Source organism: Sciurus vulgaris, assembly GCF_902686455.1.
Source record: "Sciurus vulgaris genome assembly, chromosome: 9".
Lineage (NCBI taxonomy): Eukaryota > Metazoa > Chordata > Mammalia > Rodentia > Sciuridae > Sciurus > Sciurus vulgaris.
This window is the reverse complement of record NC_136469.1, coordinates 91,014,691-91,028,395: the sequence shown is the minus strand read 5'-3', so window position 1 is coordinate 91,028,395 and position 13,705 is coordinate 91,014,691. Positions and strand designations below refer to the sequence as shown.

The window sequence follows — 13,705 nt, the reverse complement described above, 5'->3', positions numbered from 1 at the left end:
TATACACAATGGAGTTTTATTCAGTCATGAAAAAAAATGAAGTAATGTCATTTGTCAGGAAAATGTATGGAATTTGAAATAGGTATGTTAAGTGAAATAAGCCAAACTCAGAAAGTCAAGGGTCATATGCTTCCTTTCATATGGAAGTTAGGAAAAAGGAAGAAAGACATAGTGTGGTGGGGGATCACATGAAAATCAAAGGGAGATAAGTAGAGTAGAGGAAAGGGACCAGGGGAGAGAGGAGGGAAAGAAAACGCAAAATACTGGGAATAATATTGGGCAAATTATATTGTTATATTGTGTGCATATACAAATATGTAACAATGAATCTCACCATCACATCCAACTAAAATGCACCAATAGAAAATTGGAAAAAAGAAAAAAAAATTCTTAATAACTTGGTAAGTAAGCTATGGTTGTTACTTGTTATAAGGGTAGTGGTTATAGTGTTACTTGTTCAGTAAGTAGCAATACTACTTTTGGATCATGGTTCTTTGCATTTCATTAGCTTCTCCCAGTGAAATCACAACTTGTGAATTATCCTTGACAGAACTCCTGTATTCAAGAACACCTACCTGTCCTCTTCACTCAACTCTGACCTGTTCCCACTTGTGCACTACCTTCTTGTCCCATGACATCTTACATCATGTATATTATTTCTCCAACTTGAAAGCTGTCATTTATTATTTTATTTTCTGACTCCCCAAAACAGTATTCAACATTGTGATATTTTGCAAGTGAGTTTCTTAAAAAGTTTTTACTTTTAATTTTATTTAGTAAATATGTATTATGAAATTTCACTAAATTAGATAATGTAAAATCCTTAGAATAGGACATACTAAATCAGGATAATGTTTCAGAAACAGTTCTATATCTTAGAAGTATGAAGATTTCAAAATATACTCTTTGCCTTTAGGACATTCACTCTTGTAAAGGGGAGAAAGACATAGAAACAAGTAGTTACAGTGTCAACTGTACTAAAATACATTTGTACAAGAAAAGACAGTGATTAACATTTTGGAGGGCCTTGTCAGGAGGCTTTTTTAAGAAGATGACACTACTAAATATTGAAGAATAAAGCTGACCAGATTAAAAAAAAATAAAGAAATAAGAACAGAGAAAACAGCATGTAAACAAAACAAAACAAAACAGAAATAGCTGGGCTTGGTGGCACAGGCCTATAATCCCAGCGACTCAGGAGGCTAGGGCAGGAGGATTACAGAGTTCAAAGCCAGCCTCAGCAACTTATCGAGGCACTTAGAAACTCAGTAAGACCCTGTCTCTAAATAAAATACAAAAAAGGGCTGGGGATGTGGTTGGTGGTTAAGTGCACCTGGGTTTAATCCCTGATATCAAACAGAAATAAACAAAAAAAGGGTAGAAATATGAAAAATCATTCATTACTAATAATGAATACTGGGAATAAAAATAAAATATGGGTTTGCAAATTATGTCCAGACTGTATGTCTCTCCCGGCACACTGGAAGAGGACAAGGCAGAGCAGGTGGCTATAGAATTCATGAGGACATAAATAATCCAAAGGAAAGGACTAGAAATTTACCCTGCAGGGACTGCAGAGCTAATAAAATTTTAATCAGGTAGTGAATTTAGAATAATCACACAAATGTGAATGAGGACAAGGACAAGCTAAGAGGGACAGGTCAGGTAGATCATACTGAAGGTCTAGAGAGGGTGAAGGCTTAAACTAAGGCTATGGTATGAGATGGAGAGAAGATCGATTTAGTTCTAGTCCTTGAGCTTTATTGAGTGATTTATTGGGTGTGGGATAAGGAAAGGATTAATGAATCAATTATTTGGATAGCTAGGCAAATGGTTGTGCCTCCAGGCAAGATGAGGAAGATTCAAAGAAAAGAATTTCCAATATAGACATCAATACTGCTAATAAAGAACAATTTGTTGTCTTTATATCTGATCCTGAGCCAAATGGAATGAATCTGCTTTATGCCCTTTCTCTGTGACTCATTTTATTTTGGCTGTGTCACAAATGCCTGTTTACATGATTCTAATGAGCCAACTATTAATGTGGAAAGTATCCCACCCCCCAAAAAAAGATTACTAGAAGTTACAAAAGAATGCATTGCCTTCTTTCTCACCCATGATTGAAATCTCTATTTCCAAAATCTATGGCAATGCATTTCTTATTATTTATTTTGTGGATGTTTGGACTGCCGTAATTCATTTTTTGTTTTCATTCCCGTTCCCCTTAAGCTTTGAAGATTTCAATGCTACACCTTGAGCCCTTCAAAAAGTAAGAAATGATGAGACTCATATTTTATCACAGGGGGGTGATAATCAAGTTTCACAACATTTTAACAATGCATTATTATAAAGGAGACTTTTTCTTTTCTTGTGGTCACATTTAATTTTAAAATGAGTTTCTTCTGTTGGTGATTAGCTATTTTCAGCGTGCTGTCACCGGAATGGAGACTTTTGTCTGATGTGAAAGTTGTAGTATTACCAAATATTCATTTCTATGTTTTGAAGTATAACCAACAAAGCAGTATGCAGATAATGGCAAAGAAAATGGTAATTACCATCACATTTTGCAAAGGAAGTGGTGTATAACCTAAGTGGGGCGGGTGGGAGTAAAAATCTAGCAAAGTATTCAGAAAATTATAAAGCAATTTGTTAGTTATGCTAACAACTAACAAATTATTTTGTTTGTAGTGAGCATAATAACAAATAAAAATGCATTGCATTTTTATCACATGAAATAGATGTTATTTTATTTTAAAAATGTTTACTGGTGCATAATTTTCATAACAGTGGGATCCATTATAACATATATGGATATATGCATGTAACTTTCTTTAATAAATTTCATTTACCAGAATTTCCCCTTGCTCGTCCCTTCTCCCTCTTGACCTCCCTTCTCTACCCTACAGTTCTCCCTTCTGTTGTTTTCGTTGTTGTTTTCTTTCCCCTTTTTCTTCTCTAGCTTCCACAAAGGAGAAAAAAAATATGACTCTTGACTTTCTGGGTCTGGTTTATTTTACTCAACATGATGCTTTTCTGTTCCACCCATTTTCCTGCAAATGACATAATTTTGTTCTTTCTTTATGGCGGAACAAAATTCCCTGGTGAATATATATCACATTTTCTTTACCTATTCATTTGTTGATGGGCACCAAGACTGGGTCCTTAACTTGGCTATTTTGAGTTATGTGGCTATAAATATGGTTATTCATGTATTGTTACAATATGCTGACTGTAATTATTTTTGATAAATACTAAGGAGTGGTATAACTGGATCACACTGTGTTTTTATTCCTAGTATTTTGAAGAAACTTCATACTGGTTTCCACAAAGATTATACTAATTTACATTCCCACTAACATTTCCCTTTCCCTTGAAAGGCATTCTAATGTGTGCAATGAACTTGAAGAATTTGGCTATGAAATTTAGAAATGATTGTTAAATACATAACTGGCTTAACCTTCAATAGTGTTTTATTTTGATGATATTTAAAATATTTAATGCTTTTAAGTATTCCTAAATGATTCCACTGATTTTTACATGACAATTATTTGCTTATTTAAATCCAAATATGAATTGGATACTAAGTGGAACTTTTTAACAGTCTTTTATGCTATTTCATATTACATCTGTTTTAAATAAAGGAATTAAGCATAATTGTTCTTAGTTCTTTGAGGAGGGTATGTTGTTTCTCTTTGTTTTATTTTCTTTATGTTGAAGTAAAATTAAAATTAAAATTTGGAATTGTATAAATGAATAAAGAATAAAAATATAACTCAAACATACTATTCCATTTAAGCATCTTTTCATGGTTAAATGGAAAATGTACATCTTTTAAATTGGCTGTGGCTTTTATGATGGAAACATAAACACAAGTCAGCTGAGCTCAATTCTGACTTTGTTATTATCAATAAGCTAGTTAAGTCCTGGACCTCAATCATCTCATTTTCAAATGAAGATTTAAAGCCTTTATGGCTTTGTGAAGGTTCCAAATAGATAATGCAAGTAGACTCAGAGGACAGTCATGCTTGTTACTTCACTGAAGCATGAGCTTTGTTTTGCAATGATTTATTCTGTTTTTGGTCTTGACTTTAAATATAACTCTTCAGATGACCTGACAGCCTATCATAAAGAATATTTTTATATTTTCTATAGAATAATCTACACTTAGTACAATTACCGTCAAATTACTCCTGCATGTTATTTTTTTTTCATAACTTACGTGAATCATAGTTTCTGAATTTGTTGCCAAATGAATAACAAACTGATCTCTAGAAGTATAAGCATCAAAGATAAAAATCTATTAGTTTTCATTGCCAAAATTCTCTGACTAGTTTAGCTGGTTCTACATATATACACTTGACAGAACTAAAATAAAATCTTGATCCTCAAGCTGAAGTAACAAACCCAAGATATTTAAAATAAAACTCACACTTCTGTTTTAAAAACCTCCTGAGTGAATAAACCAAGAAGGGTTTATATTCTGACTTTTTTTTTTAATACTTTAAATACCAAGCAAAATGGCAATGTTATGACATTGTATTAGTGTTGTGATGAAATATAAAACAACTACCATCTTTAGAAGTCTCTATCATTAAAAAAATCTGCTCAATAAAATTCAGAAACAAAATAAAACGTTTTGGTATTTTCCAGAGAAATAATACTTTAACGGTTGTAGTACATATAAAACAGTTCAAAAGAGCAGTAATTTAGCATCAGAAATCCTAGGTTCAAGTCTGTTTGTTCATGTATCAATTCTCTTTTTGCATGAATCTGATTCTCTAAGAATCCCTCATCTATTAGATTAGGGTGATAATACCCTCTTTTCAAGGTTATTATGAGGAATAAATTATTAAGGTATTTCATAAATTTTAAAGAACTATATAAACAGAATTTAGCAGAAATCATAGAAAAGAACAGTGTGCTACACTATCTTGTATCTAACCCTAATCTAGCATAATTTCTGACATAAATGTTTCTGCTCTTTTAATGAATGAATGGACAAATAGCAAATGTAAGAAAGTAAATCTAAATCCTAGCTTCAGAAAACTTGTTTATACCCATAGGCTCTTAGTGTAAGAGTTATTATTTAAAGCTGAACAATTATTTTAGAACCATCTACCATGTTTTAATCACTAATGGAAAGTACTAGAAATAGAGTGAATAAAATACAAATACATGATTCCTGATGTCATAATGCTTACAGGTGGAAAATACAGACTGATAGAAGTAGTAAATATGGAGATGCCTACAAGTTTGAGAAGAGCTATAAAGAATAGTAAGGTATCTGTGATTAAATTAAAGAGGGTATAGATTGGGTCAAGGGAGGGAACTACCTGAAAAGAGTGAGTATGTAGGTAAGTGCTCTTTGCGAGGTGCCCCTTATGATGAGATATGGTGAGAAGAGTGTTGCTTGCAGGTTTGTTTCTGTCAGATGGAAAGATGTGCAAAGTGTCTTTATTGGAAAATAACAGTCTGTGGGTAAAACGTGCCATGGAAAGAATTATGCAGAATCAGCTATAAACCAATGGACATTTCCTCACTTAAAATTTAGAATGTGAGAGAAGCAGTTGCTTTAACAGAATTTCTTCTATATTCCCAGCAATAGATCCTACTTTTTTTTTTCTAAATCTAAACATATTCAATTTCCTTCTTATGACCTAAATCAGCTAGATATAGCAGACTATCACATTATTTCAGTGAGACCAGAAAGATGTATATAAAAAGGTCAGTCATACACCTTTCTCTCTAAAAAATCTTGAAAATATTCTGATCAAGAGAGTAACAACTGGGCTGGGGATATAGCTCAGTTGGTAGAGTGCTTGCCTCACAAGCACAAGGCCCTGGGTTCAATCCCCAGCACCACGAGAAAAAAAAACAACAGAGAGAGTAACAACCATAACAGTATCTTCCTCCATACCCCACCAGCAAAATGCAACCTGAGTAGATTAGCAATTAAATCTGAAAGCTGTTACCTTTGAGAAGCAGTCTTTGAAAATAAGCACTATAAGCATTCCTAAATAAATTGATAAGAAACCCTGTCCCTTCTCAATAGCTGGTGATGAAACTAGTATATGTCATTTCCCATAATCTTACTATATGACTATTAAGTTCATAGTAAAATCTCCCAAAATTTCATATAGATTGTATGACAATAGGCTTCTTCATGTAACATGTGTCAAGTGTTTCTAGACAAAACTCTACAAGGACTGAACTCGGGACATACCCAGAACACATGATGCATGATCTGGTCAGCAGGAAGATTGTTACATGTGCTTTTCTTACATTCAATTGCATTCTACTTAAGTTACTGTGGGACTAATACATCCCAAACACTGAGGATACAAAAATTAAAAGAGAAGACATAGGCTTTGTATTCAAAGGGCTCATGTTAGAGAAGAAAAATGCAAAATAATAAAATCAATATATTGTCATTGGGAAAAAATAAATGTGCCAAATATAGTGATAAAGAAAGATAAATGTATGAGATGCTTAAAATGAAATTTGAAAGAATGATCTTAGGGAAACAGTGACGGGAGCATACATATAATTCAACAAAATTAAGGAACAGATTCCTGATCTGAATGAGAAATTCAATAAAGATATAGATATTATAAAAAAAGAACTAATTTAAAATCTTGGCTCTGAAGTAATCAATAAATTAAATATATATATATATCATATAAAAATTGAGACTTTTGACAACATACTAGATCAAGCACAAGAAAGAATTTCTGCACTTGATGAAAAGTCTTTCAAAATAATCCAGTTAGACAAAAAAAAAAAAAAAATTGTGGAGGGGTGAAGAGCTAATTGTGTTGTTGCAACATTTAAAATAATAGCAGCCATTTAAGTTATGATGGCATTAATATTTTCATGATGAGACAAAATTTTCTACAGACTTGATATGAATTTCAAAGACAAGAAACATAAATCAGAGGACTACAAAAACTGTGCCCAAAGTCACATGAAGTCACGTTCTGTATCATGAAGCCATCCTGGAGCTGTGGAGCCATGGTGCAGGTGGGCTAAAGCACAGGCAGTAGCCCCTGCAGAACCTGCCATGCTAGTGTGGACCTGAGGCGTGACAAGCCTGGGCTGAAGCAAGGCAGGGCACACTGACCAGCCCACTCAGTGTGGCAGCCAGAACCCCTGAGCATCCACGGTTCATAAACCTCAAACTCCACCCCCTTTCTGACCAACAGTGAGAAAATGGAAATGGGGTAGGCCTGAATGGAAGTTCAGATTCAAGAGTTAACCAATAGCATTAGTGCTTTCAACCCCTGATTAACATTAGTTTGGGCCAATAAGGTTACTGGTCCATGCTATATAAGCCCCTAGACTATCACACTCAGTCAGTAACCTGCTATAAGGTACCCTCTTCCCCCTGCAAGAGTTCTGTTTCTATTCTTCACACTTGAATAAATCCTACTCCTTTCACTCTTGCCTTCTGATGGCCCATGGATTTCATTCTTTGAATTTGCAAGACAAGAACCTGGAAAGAAGTTGGTGGTAAGCTGCTGGAGTCTGTTGCAACACTGGAGGGCATAGCCCACCATTTAGAGCTGCAGTACAGAGAGCTGCCACAAACCACTGGATGGATGATAGTGAAGATTGGGCTTTGCAACCCTCGGAACCCATGTGGACAGGCAGTCCCTGCTGTGATTAGCTGCTAACTCTAAAAAAGGCATTCTTGGCTGCAGAAACCTGCAACTTACAGATTTCACCCATAAACAGAAGCAATGAATGGAGTTTTATCTCAAACTCTGCTTCATCATGATGATTAGTGACTTCAGAAGCATCAAGAATGTGTAAAGTGAGAGGAGACCAGAGGAATTTCAAGGATGGTTTAGTTATCAAAATTAGCTTCCTCTCATCTGGAAATGATTGAATGTCAGGCAATGTAAAAGGACAAAATTTTGGAGTGTGGACAGAAATTGCACAGCACCTAGTGTATTTATTAGGATATGGAAAGCTCTGAGTAGCGGGGGGAAAGATGTTAGTCCAACTGAATTCCATTTTCATAGAAGAATATAATATAAAACATACAAGTATGTGTTGGTTAGATTTCCATCACTGTGATAAAATACCCGAGTTAATAAACTTAATAAAAGAAAAGGTTTATTTTGGTTCACAGTTTTGGAGGTTTCAGTTTGTGATTGGTTGGCTTCATTGTTTTGGGGCCTTTGGTAAGGCAGCACATAATGGTGGGAGGGTTAGGCAAAGAAGCCTCTAACCTTAGCACAGCTGGAAAGCGAAAGAGAGGAAGAGACCGTGGTTTCATGATCCCCATGAAGACATGCCCTCAATGACCTACTCTCCTCCCAGTAAGCCCCATGACTCGGAGACTCCACCACATTCTGAAAGTGCCAAACGATTAGTGCATGGGTCTTTGGGAGACATTCAAAATCTAAACCATAGCAATGCAGGAGGAAAGACTGAGATGTAGACAAGATAGTTTTTTGATAAAAAGACCTGCTTTTTCTGAGCCTGGTTGCAGATATAAATGAATTTTAAGCATGGGGATAAGGACTTCAAGGACTCTTTTCTTGATTTTACCCAGGACTCCTACAAAATCATGAAATTTATAATAAGCCATAGGTTATAATTTATTCACATTAATCATCAATGCTCAAATACCTTTTATCATAATACTACAAAAATGTTGTCTACTCTATCCCTAAAACCCTAACTTCCAGAGGAATCTCTTCTCACCTTCAATTAGCCTGATGATGCTGTTTAGGCTCACATTCCCAAAGTTTATATATATTACACTTGCTGTATACAACATGGATCTAATCCTTTTGAATAGACCTTTTATAATTCCACCAGGGATTTTAACTGATCACCTACACACACTATTCTGGGCACTGGCTCTTCACTAATAAACAACTTAAGTTCCCTGTTGTCTAATATATTAAAATCAGTTGGACATTCACAGTTCCTTTTACTAGTAAGCCAAACTATAGGATTAAGTATTTTTATTGCCATGGGAAAATGTTAAGGACATGTCAAGAAAGCAATTTCCACATCTCCCATAAATTGACAAGTATTAATAGGAATTACATAACAGATGAAAGTACATGAAAAAGCACATCCCCTTGGGAACTTGATGTCTGCTTTTGCTCATTGAGAATTCAAGACTTTGGCTTTATTTTAAATTTAACCATGTGATGCCTCTTAAAATTAGTAAGAGAGAAACGAGTTTATGTTGAATGAATTTGTATATTTATTTCACTCAGTAACATGGAAAGAAGGATAAATTGGGAATGTAAGAACAGATGAGAAGCTGTTCTGAGGGTCCTTTGCAAATACCCTTTTATAAAGTTTGATGATATTATTCAAATCTTTATGATCACCCTTAAAGGGTGGGCTTATTCCTATGTTTGTTTCTAAAGCTATTAAAATGCTACAAGGAAACACTACAACTAATTTGAACTGGGTGAAGTAATCGGTCAGATAACTGACACCACCAAGATAGGCTTTAAATGTGTCACTATCCCTGGCATTAAAGAAATGTAAATAACAAAACATAAATCACACACCCTTCAATGTGCAGCATAAATATTGATGTGCTAATCAGATGTTCCCTCAGTAGCAACCCCGAGGAGAAATTCTTTCTATGTCTTACACATGTCTTAACATATTTGTATTCAACCTGAAGTATAGATATGCATTAGATATTCTGTTTGGGCACAGTCCTCTCTACCTCTTGCCAAAAGCCCTTCATTTCTGGGAATTCCCATGACTAGTGATATGTCCTTATTAACATCTCTTTAGCGTGGGTTAACTGAGGTTAATGATCTTCCTTAACACACAGTGATACATGCTTGATGACGTGGAAAAGTTAGCAACAGAAAACAAATGCAGTGTTCATTTTAAATGCAGTTTTGGATGCACAAAGGAATCTGAAAACCTCAGTGATATCCACAGACACAGACCCTTACTTCTCAGGGTCCAGCCATGGATATATGGCAGAGTGGAATTTAATCAAGAATGGACTCTTTTTGATTATGGTCTGATCCATGGGCAGTTAAAAGGCAAAGTTTGTTTTGACAGATGACAGCGAATATGGCATAGTGATTAAAAGCATAGATTCTAGAGTCCAGCTGTTCTATTTTAAATTCTAACCCAAAACTTATTAGCTGTGTGATTTTAGGCAAGATATTTAATTTCTCTGTGTCTCACACTTTTCATTCACAAAATGAGTATAACAGTGTCTACTTCAAAAGTGTGTTGTGAAAATAAAACGAGGTAATATAACAAAGTGTTATAAAAGTGACTGTTATTATGGAAATACTATTAACTTACTAATTCTTGTTGAAAAACATTGAATTTTCTCTTCTTTTGCTTGAAAAATTCCTTCCCCAGAAATTTGTGCATCCTATTTCCTCATGGGTGACTACTCAAAAATCTCTTCAGAATCGACATCAGCTACTCTCTTAAAACAGCACAGGTTGCTTCTGGGCCCTTTCTTCTTCTTTAGTTTTATTTATTACTAAATTATGACCTACATTTGCTTACTTTCTGTCTTCTTCATTAAAATATATGTGCTTAATAATAGACAGTAGTGAGTGTTACATTGTCTTCCTATAAAAATCATGTTTCTCTTTCACTATTTTAAAATATAAACTTCTTCACTAGGTAGAATCACAAGTTTCTGCCAATGATATATTCAGTTATTTGGAATTAATTTTTAAATAAAAATTTCCTTATAATCATGAGAATATATAGTACAAGATAATGGGTTTCTGTGTAACATTTTCTACATATACACAGCATACTTTGATCATATCTACCCTTCCTATTATTCTCCCTTACAAGTCCCCCGTTTCCATCCCCTTCCCCAATAGTCCCCTTTCTACATTCATGTCATTTGTTTATTTTTGTAGATTTTATATATGAGAGAAAACCATAGTGAATTTTCTCAGTAAACTAAACATAAAGTTGCCAAATGATGTAGCTGTTCCTCTCCTGGGTATTTAATCTGAAGGAAATGATTATAGCATAAAAAAGATACCTGAAAACCCATGTTTATTGCAGCACCATTCACAATGGCCAAGTTATGGAATCAGCCTAGATGCCCATCGATGGATGAGTGGATAAAGAAATTGTGATATATGTGCACAATGGAGTATTATTCAGCCATAAAGAAGAACAAAATCACAGCAAAATGTATGGAACTGAAAATCATTATGTTAACTTAAATAAACATGACTCAGGAAGACAACTACTCTTTTCAAATACACATGACTGAAAAAGAAACCTTTGTTCACTTAATAAAGGTATCTTGAAGGAAGAAGTTGCATAACACTCATCTATTTTGTTCTGCACAATAAATTCATACCAAAAGGAACTAACTCTTCTCTCATTTTACCCAACATTTAACTCTACTGGCAAGCAAATTATGGAGCATTTGCATCACAGTCTTTTGTTGATAATTTAAAAATATTTTAAAAATCTATGTAAAAATGCTTTAGATTTATGTGTGTTGATTTTGTATCCTGCTATTTTGCTGAATTCATTTATTAGGTCTAGAAGTTTTCTGGTGGAGTTTTTTGGACCCTCTAAACATAGAATCGTGTCATCAGCAAATAGTGACAGCTTGAGGGGAAACGAGGAAAACAATTCCATTTGCAATAGCCTCAAAAAGAACAAAATACTTGGGAATCTAACCAAAGAGGTGAAAAATTTCTACAATGAAATCTACAGAACATTAAAGAAAGAAATTGAAGAAGACCTTAGAAGGTGGAAAGATCTCCCATGTTCTTGGTAGGCAGAGCTAATATTGTTAAAATGGCCATAATACCAAAGGTGCTATACAGATTCAATGCAATTCCAATTAAAATCCCAATGACATTTCTCATAGAAATAGAGAAAGCAATCATGAAATTCATCTGGAAGAACAAAAGACCCAGAATAGCCAAAGTAATCCTGGGTAGGAAGAGTGATGCAGGAGGCATCACAATACCAGACCTTAAACTCTACTATAAAGCAATAATAACAAAAACAGCACCAAAATAGACAGGTAAATCAATGGTACAGGATAGAAGACATAGAGACCTACCCACATAAGTACAGTTATCTCATACTAGACAAAGGTGCCGAAAACTTACAATGGAGAAAAGATAGCCTCTTCAACAAATGGTGCTGGCAAAACTGGAAATCCATATGCAGCAGAATGAAATTAAACCTCTATCTTTCACCCTGCACAAAACTCAACTCAAAATGAATCAAGGATCTATCAATTAGGCCCAAGACCCTTTACCAAAGAGAAGAAAAAGTAGGCCTGAATCTCCATCACATTGGCTTAGGACCAGACTTCCTTGACAAGACCCCCGTAGCACAAGAAATAAAAGCAAGAATCAACAAATGGGACAGATTCAAATTAAAAAACTTTTTCTCAGCAAAAGAAACAATCAATAATGTGGAAAGAGAGCCTACAGAGTGGGAGAAAATCTTTTCCACACACACTTCAGATGGAGCACTAATCTCTAAACTTTATAAAGAACTTAAAAAACTTTACACCAAAAATACAAAGAACCCAATCAATAAATGGGCTAAGGAACTGGATATACACTTCACAGAAGAAGATATACAGGTGATCAGCAAATATATGAAAAAGTGCTCATCATCTCTAGTAATTAGAGAAATGCAAATTAAAACCACCCTAAGATTTTATCTAACTCTAATTAGAATGGCTATTATGAAGAACACAAGCAATAATAGATGTTGGTGTGGATGTGGGGAAAAAGGCACACTCATACATTGCTGGTGGAGTTGCAAACTGGTGCAGCCACTCTGGAAAGCAGTATGGAGAATCCTCAAAAAACTTGGAATATACCCACCATTTGACCCAGCTATCTCACTTATTGGTTTATACCCAAAGGACTTGAAATCAGCATACTACAGTGACACAGCCACATCAATGTTCATAGCTGCTCAATTCACAATAGTCAGATTGTGGAACCAACCTAGATGCCCTTCAATAGATGAATGGATAAAGAAACTGTGGTATATATACACAATGGAAAATTACTCAGCCATAAAGAAGAATAAAATTATGGCATTTGCTGGTAAATGTCTGGAGTTGGAGAATATCATGCTAAGTGAAATAGGTCAAGCCCCAAAAACCAAAGGCTGAATGTTTTCTCTGATAAGTGAATGACAATATGTAGCAAGTGGGGATTGTGGGTGGGCGAAGAGAAGAATGAAGGAATTTTGGATAGTGTTGAGGAAAATGGGGCTGGAGGGGGTGGGGAAGGAGAGGTAGTATAATGAGACAGACAATATTACCCTATGTACATGTATGTTTACGTGAATGGTGTACATCTTCATTGTGTACAACTATAGAAAGGAAAAGTTGTACCCCATTTGTGTACAATGGATCAAAATGCAGTCTGTATAAATAAAAATTTAAATTAAAAAAATCTATATAAAAGATAGAAAGGGATGGTAATAAAACTGTTACATCAATGAGCATTTTAGTAAAATTTCTTACAATAAGTTAATAGTATGAGTTGCACTTTATGAAAGCACTGATGGACACAAGTTAGTCCCAGTCACATCAACACTGAAACTCATTATTTCAAAACTACTCTATAAACTCATAATAATGATTGCAGGGATAATGCCATTTTATTTCTTTTTAATACACCTCCATTTTATTATTAAAAGCAGAGTTATGACATTGTGATGATTGATTTTG

The 13,705-nt window shown here is 34.6% G+C and overlaps 1 protein-coding gene across 4 annotated transcripts in view; it reads right to left on the bottom strand.

The window, feature by feature from the left end:
* LOC306669132 (transmembrane protease serine 11F) overlaps positions 1–13,705 on the bottom strand; it is a 98,519-nt gene that overhangs the window by 44,294 nt on the left and 40,520 nt on the right. The window lies entirely within an intron of this gene.